The 12,639-nt window shown below is 33.5% G+C and overlaps 1 non-coding gene across 1 annotated transcript; it reads right to left on the bottom strand.

Moving 5' to 3' along the window:
• Positions 1 to 8,596: 8,596 nt before the first annotated feature.
• TRNAR-UCU lies at positions 8,597 to 8,669 on the bottom strand. The gene has a single exon. It is a non-coding gene; the product is annotated as a tRNA-Arg (tRNA).
• Positions 8,670 to 12,639: the final 3,970 nt, after the last annotated feature.

Raw genomic sequence — 12,639 nt, 5'->3', positions numbered from 1 at the left:
AGGACAATGAGCTAGAATAGTAGTAACAAGTAGTCTCCTTTATCTTCAACAGTTTAATCTTTTGCTTGTTGACCTTAATGACATGCATTTATGTATGATAAAAAAAAAATAATAATTGATGTACATGTCCACTAGAATTAGATCTTTTAGAACCTACGTGACCGTATCATGCCCTAATGACTGAGATGTCGTGGAATGGCCCCTTGATACCCAACAATGGAGTGCATCATGTACAAAGGGTAGGGTAGCCTTGGTGCACTCTAGGTGTTAAGACTTATGCTAGTGGCCAGAGAACTCAAGGAGGTGTTTCGGAGGGCGAGAGGGATTATTACAACCTCTTCGTCCATGGAAGGATGTGAGTTAAGCAAATAACTAAGGTTATGAACCAGTGGAGAAAGGGTCGGAATGACATCACAATGCAAGTGAGATGAGTAGACCTAAGGTTGACCTACCTTGGGAATTGAGCATAAACAACTTTGAAGGATAATTGTTTTTGAGGTGTTCAAGCTCCGATAAGAATTAATTTTCTCGATTCTTCCTTTTAAGATAGACTTCTAAACTTTTATTGAGAGTTTTAGAGGTCGAATTTGAGGATGTGGTAGACAAAAAAAAAAAAAAATGCTTATAATGATCCTGAAAAACTAGGATAAATATAAAATAAAATAATAAAAATAAAAAATGTTGGTCAAAGTCCACAAAGGGGCAAAATGATCATTTGGGGGGTTTGAAGAGATCATGTACGGATCATATTCCCAAGAAAGAAAAAAAAAAAAAAAATGCTTATAATGATCCTGAAAAACTAGGATAAATATAAAATAAAATAATAAAAATAAAAAATGTTGGTCAAAGTCCACAAAGGGGCAAAATGATCATTTGGGGGGTTTGAAGAGATCATGTACGGATCATATTCCCAAGAAAGAAAAAAAAAAAAAAAATGCTTATAATGATCCTGAAAAACTAGGATAAATATAAAATAAAATAATAAAAATAAAAAATGTTGGTCAAAGTCCACAAAGGGGCAAAATGATCATTTGGGGGGTTTGAAGAGATCATGTACGGATCATATTCCCAAGAAAGAAAAAAAAAAAAAAAATGCTTATAATGATCCTGAAAAACTAGGATAAATATAAAATAAAATAATAAAAATAAAAAATGTTGGTCAAAGTCCACAAAGGGGCAAAATGATCATTTGGGGGGTTTGAAGAGATCATGTACGGATCATATTCCCAAGAAAGAAAAAAAAAAAAAAAATGCTTATAATGATCCTGAAAAACTAGGATAAATATAAAATAAAATAATAAAAATAAAAAATGTTGGTCAAAGTCCACAAAGGGGCAAAATGATCATTTGGGGGGTTTGAAGAGATCATGTACGGATCATATTCCCAAGAAAGAAAAAAAAAAAAAAAATGCTTATAATGATCCTGAAAAACTAGGATAAATATAAAATAAAATAATAAAAATAAAAAATGTTGGTCAAAGTCCACAAAGGGGCAAAATGATCATTTGGGGGGTTTGAAGAGATCATGTACGGATCATATTCCCAAGAAAGAAAAAAAAAAAAAAAATGCTTATAATGATCCTGAAAAACTAGGATAAATATAAAATAAAATAATAAAAATAAAAAATGTTGGTCAAAGTCCACAAAGGGGCAAAATGATCATTTGGGGGGTTTGAAGAGATCATGTACGGATCATATTCCCAAGAAAGAAAAAAAAAAAAAAAATGCTTATAATGATCCTGAAAAACTAGGATAAATATAAAATAAAATAATAAAAATAAAAAATGTTGGTCAAAGTCCACAAAGGGGCAAAATGATCATTTGGGGGGTTTGAAGAGATCATGTACGGATCATATTCCCAAGAAAGAAAAAAAAAAAAAAAATGCTTATAATGATCCTGAAAAACTAGGATAAATATAAAATAAAATAATAAAAATAAAAAATGTTGGTCAAAGTCCACAAAGGGGCAAAATGATCATTTGGGGGGTTTGAAGAGATCATGTACGGATCATATTCCCAAGAAAGAAAAAAAAAAAAAAAAAGAAAAGTAAAAAGGAAAAGAAAAGGAAAAAAGGGTTATAACTTTCCTATTATTAGTATGATGATGTAGTGTGTGAATTGTTATGTGATCAAAACAATTGGTTATCTGAGCTAAGAGATATTCACCACAATCTATGAAATTGAAAGTTGAAAGATTGGAATCAAGAAGTTTAATGGATTCAATTTTAGTTCTTGAAAGATGTATTTGTATTATAAAGATCATCACGAATCCTTATCTGGGGTGAAGCTGGATACCATGGCCATAGAGTTGTAGAAGCTCAAGGATTGGCAAGCTCTAGGGTTGATGACGTCGACGCTATCCAGATACATAACATTCAATATCGTTAAGAAGAAGACAACGTTTGATTGGTTGAAGGCAATGTCAAATATGTTTGAAAAATCGTCGACTATGAATAAGATATATTTAATGCGTAGATTGTCCGATCTACAAATATTTGAAGATAGATCTGTTGAAAATCATATAAATCAATTCAATATGACTGGAAGTGATTTTGCTTCGTAGAAATTAACTTTGAAGATAAAATTAAGACATTGAATTTGATGTCATATTTACCTGAATAGTAGGATACTTTTGTTATTGTGATCGGCAGTTCTCGAGGATCTAAGAAACTAAAGTTTGATGAATTCGAGAGGTAGTTTTCGACGAAAATATTTACAAACGAGAAATTGGAGATTCATTGGAAAGTGCTTTCCGTGTTTATCGGAGGAGAAGAAGTAAATCGAAGGACCCAAATATACATGGTCAATAAAAATCAAAGAACTGTGGAAAATATTCGAACACACCAAAGGTAACGTGTTGAAATTGTAGAGATAAGATGCACTTTCAGACATATTGTATGAGACTGAAGAAGCAGAATCACAACTCTAAAGATGACAATATTTATATAAGTTCAGGAAAAGATATAGAGGAGGCTCTAATTCAACTCGATTGAATCCTGAATTTTTTATTCAGGTACATCTTTTCATTTATCTCCAAACAAGGAAGTGTTTTGAAGTTTCTAATTTGGAAATTTTGGGAAGGTGTATCTCGTTGACAATAAAGCCTTGGAGATTGAATGAACGAGAGATGTTGTGTACAAACTTCAACAAAAGATTAATGGACATTGAAGGATGTCAGTATATCCCACGTCTCAAGAAGAACCTGATCTCCATTGGTCAGTGGACAACATAGGTTATGCAGTAGAGTTTGGAAGGAGTCCGAGTAAGTTTGTGAAGGGCGCTATGGTGGTAGCACATCATACAAACTATAGAACTTTATACACCACTGTAGGGTGTATAAACATGGTTGCTATGCTGAGAGTTTTTCCCTCTATGACACAAGCATTAAGTGAATGAAGATGCTGGCTAAACGAGTTTTAGAAGGCCTAAAATTTGTTGATGTGGGTCTTTGTGAGAGATGTGTTATGGGCAAGCAGAAACAAGTTAGCTTCACTAATACTTCTAAAGAACCGAAGGAAGTACGGTTGGAATTGGTCCATATAGATGTTTGGAAATCATTTCGAGTTCCATCATTTGGTGAATCCAAGTTTTATGTCACCTTCATTGATGATTTTGGCAGGAAGATATTGGTTTATTTCCTGAAACAAAAATTAGATGTGTTTGCCACCTTCAAGAAGTGGAAAGCTAAAGTTGAAAATCATATCGATGGGAGGATCAAATGTTTGATGTCAGACGGTGGAGAAGAGTACAACAAATTAGAATTTAAAGCATCTTTTTGTATATGACGGAATTGAATTAATGATGACAGTTACTAGTAAGACAAGATGAAATGGTGTTGCTGAAAGGATGAAAAGATCATTGAATGAGCGGACAAGGAGTAGGAGAATTTATTCTAGATTTCTAAAGAATTATGGGTTGATGTTTTGAATATAACAACCTACTTGATCATTAGAGGGTCGTTAATATCCTTGGGGTTCGAATAGCGAGAAGAGTTATGGACACAAAATGAATTAAAGTACTCTCACTTGAGAACTTTTGGTTACAATATGTATGAAAATGTTTATCTAGAGAAGATAGACAAACTTGATGTTAAGGTTGTGAAGTACTGCTTCATAAGCTATTGTTCTGACCTATTCGGCTATAAATTTTGGGATGACAAGAACAGAAAAATTCTGAGACATTGTGACGGAACTTTTGATGGAAATGTCATATACAAGGAAAGAAAAGAAGAAAGGTTCTAAGACTACGAAGCAAGTGGGAGTTAAGATTGAGTTGTAGAAAAATTCACTTAGTAATATTGCTGCAGAATCTAAAAAAACTCCTAAGCACCTAAGCCGGTGTCAAGGAGATCATCTAAGATTATTAAAGTACACTACTTGTTGCTGACTAACTAAACAGAACCATAGTTCATTGATGAGCCTCTATAGGTGGAGGATTCAACCAAGTGGGAGTATGGATGATGAGATGATCTCACTTGAAAAGAATAATACGTGAATGTTGATTGAGTTATCCATTGGAAAGAGATCTCTATTAACTCATTGGAAAGAGATCTCTATTGAACATGTAGTGTCCAGAATCAAACTAAACCATAGGGCAGAAGGAGTTTCAAGACTCGATTAGTAGTTAAAAGATATTCACAAAAAGGAAAGACACTGATTATGTAGTAATCTTTTCTCCTATCGTAAAATTAACGATTATCTAAATTTTGGTAAGTATTTGTGCATGGAAGAAATTACACCTTGAGTGTAAATGGACGTAAATGAATTTTTCCAAGTCTTCTTCCATTACTAATACAATCTAATTTACACTTTGGACCTAAAAAAATCTAGTTCATGCTATTTACCACTAAGTTGTAACTTCGTCAGGTCTAACTTCTTGCATTCACTGCCAACTTGCTCGCAGCACCTCCACCTAGTTTTCTTTAAAAAAAAAAAAAATACAAAATTTAAAATTCGAATCTCGTTGAAAATAGTTAGGTTTCTTGCAAGTCACCAACGATCTAGTGAGGGAAACCGCCCATGCTTCGATGGTAGAGGCGACAAGTTCGATGTAGATATGCTTGGTAATCCCATTTTCTTTTCCTTAAAAGTGTGCGGTTGAGTATTTTTGAAACATGGATATGTGACATACATTATGTACTATGGAGAGAGACAATGATAAGCCTATTCTTATATCTCTATTGAGTTCAATCTACAATGTCAAAAAGTTCGATGAAACATGGAGTTAACTTGTCGTTTCATCTGAACCTTGGTATACCTTTCATCGAGGCTAGCTTCAGAAACACCTTGTGTGAATGGACTAAGTTAAACTCGGAACATATGAACAAACGTTCTAAATTATCTCACTAAATCAAGTAAATTTACAATTTTGTGCCTTTATATCAATCTAGATTGATTACGCATTATTCCTCTTGATGACCAAAATTAACATATTCCATCAAAAATGGTACGGTGTTTGAAGTTTTGGCTCAGTAGCTAGCGTATATAGGGCTCGATCTACTTCAACTTTATTCCATCGTGCTATCCATACTTTAAGTGGATTCATGTCTCAAGCTCTTTGTTGTTGAAATCGATATATCATGTTGATGTTAATGTTGGAATATCTTAGATATTTAACTTAGTCTTAACAACCAAATTTCCACTCCAAGATGACTTGCTTACTTCTTTTAACATTTTTATTTTAGATAACTCCCCTTTGGTGATTATGTATTACATGGTTCTTATCCTTTAGACACTCACTTGGGAGACTTGTTGGTCCTATGGTCAATGAACAACTCAATCCTGACTTATGCTCGAAGCTTCATCCGTTCCTTGCGACATAGTATAATACTTATATTTAGGGCTTAATGTTTTTCTTGTGATACAATCTACATGCCTATGTCAAGGACTTCATGTATTCCCTACGATACAATCTACATACCTATGTCTAGGGCTTCATGCGTTATCCGCGACATAGCTTGAGTACCTATGCCCAAGGCTTCATGTGTTCCCTACGACGTAGTCTGTGTCATATGACCAAGTTTCATTGCATATCAAGAGGTTTTTTAGGGATATCTTGGCTTCTAGTTTTAAGAGTTCTGTTTTAAGTCTTGAGCCCAACCAAAAAAATTTTTGTAACATATATGCTTTAAAATCCATAAGAGTCATATACATTTTTTTCACATGCATAAATCTTCCTAAGCATTTATTCACTTGGTATTAATAAATCTTGTCACTTCCTAAGCATCTTGTAAAGGATTTTAAAGGGTAATTTCGTCATTTTCCTCTTGGTTCATATCCCAAACCTGTTCTAATACTCTTGTGAAACCTCATATAATTATCCTTGAGGTCATAAATGAGTCTCATATAAAGTTTTTTGTTTTTTGTTTTTATCCTTTAGAATATTTAATCAACTCATAATTATTATAGGGATGGTTTGCTCATTTATCCCCAAATTTTGGTTTAAACCTTTAACATGTTCTAATGATCTTGAAATTTGATAATTCCTTTAGGCATAAAATAAAGTTCCTTATTAAATTTCATGTCATTTAGAGGTCACTTGGTCATAAACTAGTGGAATGTAGCTATAGGAGCATTTTAATTATGAAACGACATTAAAATATAAAATAGGGACAATGATACAGATCTAACAGCAATCGCAGCTATAGAACTCTTGCATGCTCCCGTCATCGATCATCAATCCACGATCCACCGATCATCTATAAAAAGTTGTTTCTTTTGCCGAATGGTTAAGATGTGTGCTTGCTTAGTGCCTGGGACAATGAATTTTTTAGCAAAAGTGTTTGATAAACTGATTATTTATTGGATTAAATAAAATTACTTAGAAATTTTTATTTATTTTTTTTTGTTGGAGAATAATTTTATTGAAATTATCATCAATCAAACCAAATATTTTTAAATGAAAAATAAAAAATAAAATAGTTATTTAAAATTGTAATATTAGGTTCAAATAAAATTAATTAAAAGATTATTCAAAGAAGGGAGAATAAGACATTTGAAGATAAAGAGGGAATGGTTAAAAAATAAAGTAATATTCTTCTTAAAATGCTTTCTTGAATTGTGATCATTTGCTCATACTATCATCACAGTTGAGAATTTCTCGGATAGATTTCCACTATATATGTGCATCATCCTGCAACATAAATGATGTGCACAACACTTTTTAGTCATCTAGACAGTTCATACATCGATTATAACCATAATTCTTCTAGGGTCGGGTCTTTAGAGGTCCCATTAAAGAAACGGGGGTTGTGTAGAAGTTTCGAAAAAAAAAACGATGTACTCAAACTTTTTCGGAAATTGAGACATTATATCCGCAGAGTAGCCAACCATAACTCAGCCTAAAAACCCCTCGTGCTCTCCATCACCAACATAATCTTTTCTTCATTATGCAATCCACCTACGCATCTAAGAGTTATCCAAGCAAGAAAATGAGAGCATTGTCTGAAAAGGAAACCGAGAGATTACCCCACGAAGATTTCAAATTTTAGTTAAGATTTTTGGGTTTTAGGAGCAAAGGAGTGTTGTGTTATTGCATAAACGAGAGGTAGACAAATGACGATAGAATCGTGCATAAACGACGTCATAAAGCTGTCAGAAAAGAAGGGAGAAAGATCAAGGATTACTATCCGTTCTTGGGCGAAGGAGGCAAAGCTGTTGGACTTCAGTCGGAGGCCTAACCTACGAACCTAACCCATTGCAGCCCATAAAGCTAATACCTATTCTAGACGTGCACGATCCAACTCATTTCGACCTGTGAAGACGTCTACTCTCAAGACGTGGGTCAACTAAGTCTAACATCCTGCAGCCAGGGACCCATACTCGCACCTTGACTCGAGTGACAACCCGTGTCCTCAGCACTGCATGTGCCTGACAGATGACCCATTTTCCAACTACGGCTCCTCCGACTTGACTCAGCAACTTTGCGATTTGGCTCAGCGGCTCGTTTGGCTCAGCTTCTCGGCTCGCTCAAGCTCGACTTAACGGCTTGGTTTGACGACTCGGTATACAAACTTTATACCATTTCCTAAGTTTTCGACCCTCGTGAAGTTACTTCTGACCTTATTGAAGGCATTTGAGGTCGGTAAGACTTCTATTTACCCAATTTTATTTAGTTTTAGGACTTATGTTAGAAATAATCGTCATGTTTAGCTAGAATAAATTATGGATATGCCCTAAAGTATATGATATAGTTTTATGTTGGTAAAATTAAGCTTTGGAATATAGTTTTTGAAGTGTCTATCAAGTAATTAGTAACTTGGGCTCAATCCAACCAAGCAAGTGAAGTTTGTTGGAGTTCTTTGTGGTTCATGCATGTACCATATTCATTATATGATGCTTATATACTCTTTAGGTCATGGTACATGGGCGCCCCTATTAGAGATAGAGGAATGGGAAAGAAGAGATCGAGGTCTAGTACGCAATGTTTATGCCTAAAGTATATGTTGGTAAAATTAAAGGGAAAGAAGAGATCGAGGTCTAGTACGCAATGTTTATGCCTAAAGTATATGTTGGTAAAATTAAAGGGTTACATGTACAGTCCCAATTAGAGTAAGTTAGAGAGTTAGTAACCCTAACTTAAGGATGGGTTACATGTACACGCCCAGTGGGATTCGAATCCACAATCGCCTGATTAGAAGTCAAATGCCTTATCCATTAGGCCATGGGCGCTTTTCATTATGCGGCCACTTGGATGTAAATTGAATTTTAATTGGTTTACTATAAGATTTTTCCCGTTGAACTCATTGATTACAACTTATATGTAGATAAGATTAGTGAAAGAATAATTGTTTGTCAGAAGAAACCATTTCCGTAAGTCAATTTCTATCGTTCATTAATTTTGTTGCAAATACCTTAAACTAAAAAAAAAAAAAAAAAATTATCAATATGATTTACATGTTCTAGAAATTCTAGGAAGTTACATACTAAATCTGTCATCAAAAGAGTTTAATATGCATCATAAGTGGCCACCTTTTTTAAGTGTCATCAAAGGGAGTTTAAAATGGATCATAAGTGGCCACCTTTTTACTTAAAAATTGTAGCAAAAGGAGAGAATTTTTTTTACAAAGTGTCCGGTTGCGAGGTTGCTTTGAAAATCGCCTTTTATTTCTTCATGAAACTTGAAGATTATGTTGCATGGAAGAGCTAGAGGTCAAGAATTCACCTCGTCGTGGACCTTAGCTAAAGTTATCAGCTTCAAATTTCGTTGAGACACTTAAATCTAGCCAGAGTTAAAACCGAGAAACTTGTTATTTGTTGAAATGTTCTAGGCACTTTTAGGCACTTTTAGCTTCGGATTCCTTTATGAGGTTTCTTCCTTATCTTTCTCTCAACCTTGGAGAATTCATTTTGGAAGGAAAATTCTCATGTATGCAGCAAATTTCTTGATTCTTTCTCTCGACATGATACCAATTTTTTTTTTTTGCAGATTCTAAAGGTTATTGCGAAACTTGATAGAGAGCACTTCCGGCGTCAACTCCTTTATGAAATATTCTTTTCTCATACTCTTCGAGTTTATATAATCCTTGGATTAAAGCTGAAAGGACTTTAGTCGAAAAATTTGGAGTTTTTTTTCCAAAAATTCATAAAAAAACGAATCTCATAAGTTTTTTCTTCGATTGTCCTTTATTTTTAGGTCTTTAGATTTTGAGTCTTCATGAAACTTCTTCATTGAGTGCCTAGAAATAGATTCATATTAGTTTGGATAGATGAACTTTCTTGTAGTCTCGGATTGAATTTTTGTAACTTTTTCCATCCCACGACCATGAAGACTCGAATTATGGGAATGTGTTTGGGATGTTTTCAGCTCTTGATTCCTTCATGAAACTTGTTGGAGAGCTAATTTAAAAGTGAATAGGATTGCTTTGAGGGAATTTGATGAATTGTAGTTTCTTAATTTTGAAAAACCCGAGATCAATAAAAATCATAATCCAAAAGCTTCCAGCTTGAGTTTAAGGAAATTTCAAGTTTCATTTTTGTTTCAAATGAAAGCCCCTACTTAATACTTTATAAAGGAAGCCTAAACTGATAGTGAAACCTTAAAATCCTAGTAATTTGAAGTTCATTTTTTAGAAAAATTAGAAAAATGACATTTTTGCCCTTTATGCTGTTTTCCTTAACAAACTTTTTTCAAACGCCTTGAATCCTTATAATTCCTTCCTAGGGTATTAACATTACTTACCTAGGCCCTTTGTCTTTGCTTAGGTTTTTCTTAGTTCCTATCCTTGAGTCTTTTAAAGATCTTGTGGGCTTCTTAAACATACTTGAGTTACTTTAACCTTGGGATTTTACAAGTAAGTAACGTGACTCTGTCGCAAGGGATTCAGGGGATTGGACAGAGTCACTAGGTGTTGAATCTAAAATTTGAATCATGATTTGAATCTTTAATATGGTTCATTATAAATTATATTAGAGCTCTAGGCTAATAGATTCTGTAGACTAGCCTACGATGTACACTTAGAATGTTTCCAATGTCTTGTAGCAAACACTTTATCACCGTTAGGTATGCCTTACAAAAGATAATAAAAGATATCTTTTTTATTTTCTTGTGACTGAGTGGTACATGATGTATTGATAATCCAAAATAGGTTTAGATTTAGTAGAATTTATATTCAAATCATCAAGTTATAGAATCATGAAAAGTAGTAGGCTACTGAAACCAGTATAGACATGAAAATGATTTTGTTGAGGAAGATTAGATGTTTTAATCAGATATTTCAAAATATAAAAAAAACAATGTACTTTCATAATTATTAATGTTTTCCGGGATGGATTGCGATATGAGGTGTCCAAAATATGACATACAATTATGAAACTATGAATTGAGATTGAGCAAAGTAGGGATTCACCATGATGAAGTATATGAATTTTTTTCAACCCAATCTAGACTTTTGTCAAGTTTAAATGGTAGGAATCACCCAAATATCTATATGAACTCTAACTTAAATAAGAGTTAGGAATTATGGAATAATTAAGACAAGAACCAAAATTTAAGGTCCTAAACGAGACAATTTTCTCGAGATTCAAGTGACTTTAAAATAACCCTCTAAATGGACTCTGAAATCCATGATATTTTAATAGAAGACTTAGCATGACATGATTAGGTTATGCATGAAATGTGGAGGTCATTTGACAATGTTAAAGGGTTGAACAAAGGATAAGTGTAAAATAACCAAAATGACTCTAAAGTTACATACCACTAGTTTATTGATTTATGAAGTCTTATTTCGTGGTTTAAAATGATTGTGAAAAGTTTCAAGATCATTGAAATATGTTAAAAAACTTAAACCAAGTTTTGGGTTTGTAAACAGCTCAAACAGTCCTACCAGAATTCTAAGATGTTTCAAGACCTTAAGGAAGTTCAAGTATGGTGAAACTTTATGTGTTAGTCCTACCAGAATTCTAAGATGTTTCAGGACCGTAAGGAAGTTCAAGTATTGTGAAACATTATGTGTTACTCACTTATGACTATAAGGTAATTAAGGGAGATCTTATGAGGAGACTAGATATGTGGAGAAGGACAAACTATCATAAAGACTCGTTATAAGGAATTAAGGTTTTTGTGGCAATCGTTAAGATGCTTCAGTAAAATTTATGCATCTGAAGAAGTACTTATGACTCATATGGATTAGCCTCTGGTTTTTTTTTTTGGCTCATTTTTTCGGCTTTTTTTTTTCTTTCGATCCACTTGTTTCTTCTTTCTTTTCTTGCTACCAATGCTAATGGAGGTTTTTAGAAGATGTTGATGATCTTTCATTAGTATCTTATACAAGCGATTTGCAACTGTTTTACCTTGATCAATAAGGCTTTATTTCACTTAAATATCTCACTAAACGAGCTTAATAATATTTTATAATTTGACTGAGGATAATAATATTTTTTATATCCCTCCATTTCCCTTTTTCTTTTCAAGTACGAGGTGAGGTTTGGATGTGCTCGGAAGTTGAACCGTCACAGAAGGGTGTCGATCTGGGGCGTTAGTGTTATTTTGTATTCTTTTCTTGAAGGGTTTTCATTTGTATTCTTTTGGTTTTTAGCACGGCTGACACACTTATAAATAACTAATATAGTACTTGTTTTGTATTTCTATTGATTTGGATTTTGTCAATGGTATTTTATGATTTTAAATGGGACTAAATTTTAACTTACTTTTTGCATTTTTAATTGTTTAATTTACTTTACTTATTTTATTTATTTTTATCTTTCGACTTTTTGTCGTAGTCTGATTTTTCGAAAATTAAAAAAATTTGGTCATCATAGATTGATATTAGAGTAGCCGAGTTTTAGGTCCTCTAAACCATTTTTTTTAGGTAGAGTATTTTATACCTCTGTGACTCAACTCTTTGACACACGTCATTGTGACTAGATATATTGTCTAGACCTGTATTGTATCATAAGACTTATGAGGATGTAACTTATGAGACTGATGATTACTATTTAGGTTGCTTGATGGAACAATGCGCTAGGATATGTAGTAACATAAGTTTGTTGTCTTCTTGATAGATTATGGCTCCTAAGAGAATAGGGACTTACGTCAGGCCTCAACTTAGGAAAGATAGAAGAAGGGTGTAAGATGACATCACAATTTTGACACCTAAAATGGAACAACATCCACCTTAGGGCGAGGTTAGAGAGCTGCTTT

Source organism: Cucurbita moschata, unplaced genomic scaffold (genome assembly GCF_002738365.1).
Source record: "Cucurbita moschata cultivar Rifu unplaced genomic scaffold, Cmos_1.0 Cmo_Scf00058, whole genome shotgun sequence".
In the NCBI taxonomy this organism is placed as follows: domain Eukaryota; kingdom Viridiplantae; phylum Streptophyta; class Magnoliopsida; order Cucurbitales; family Cucurbitaceae; genus Cucurbita; species Cucurbita moschata.
Note: the sequence above shows the minus strand (reverse complement) of the source record. Positions and strands in the feature narration are given on the sequence as shown.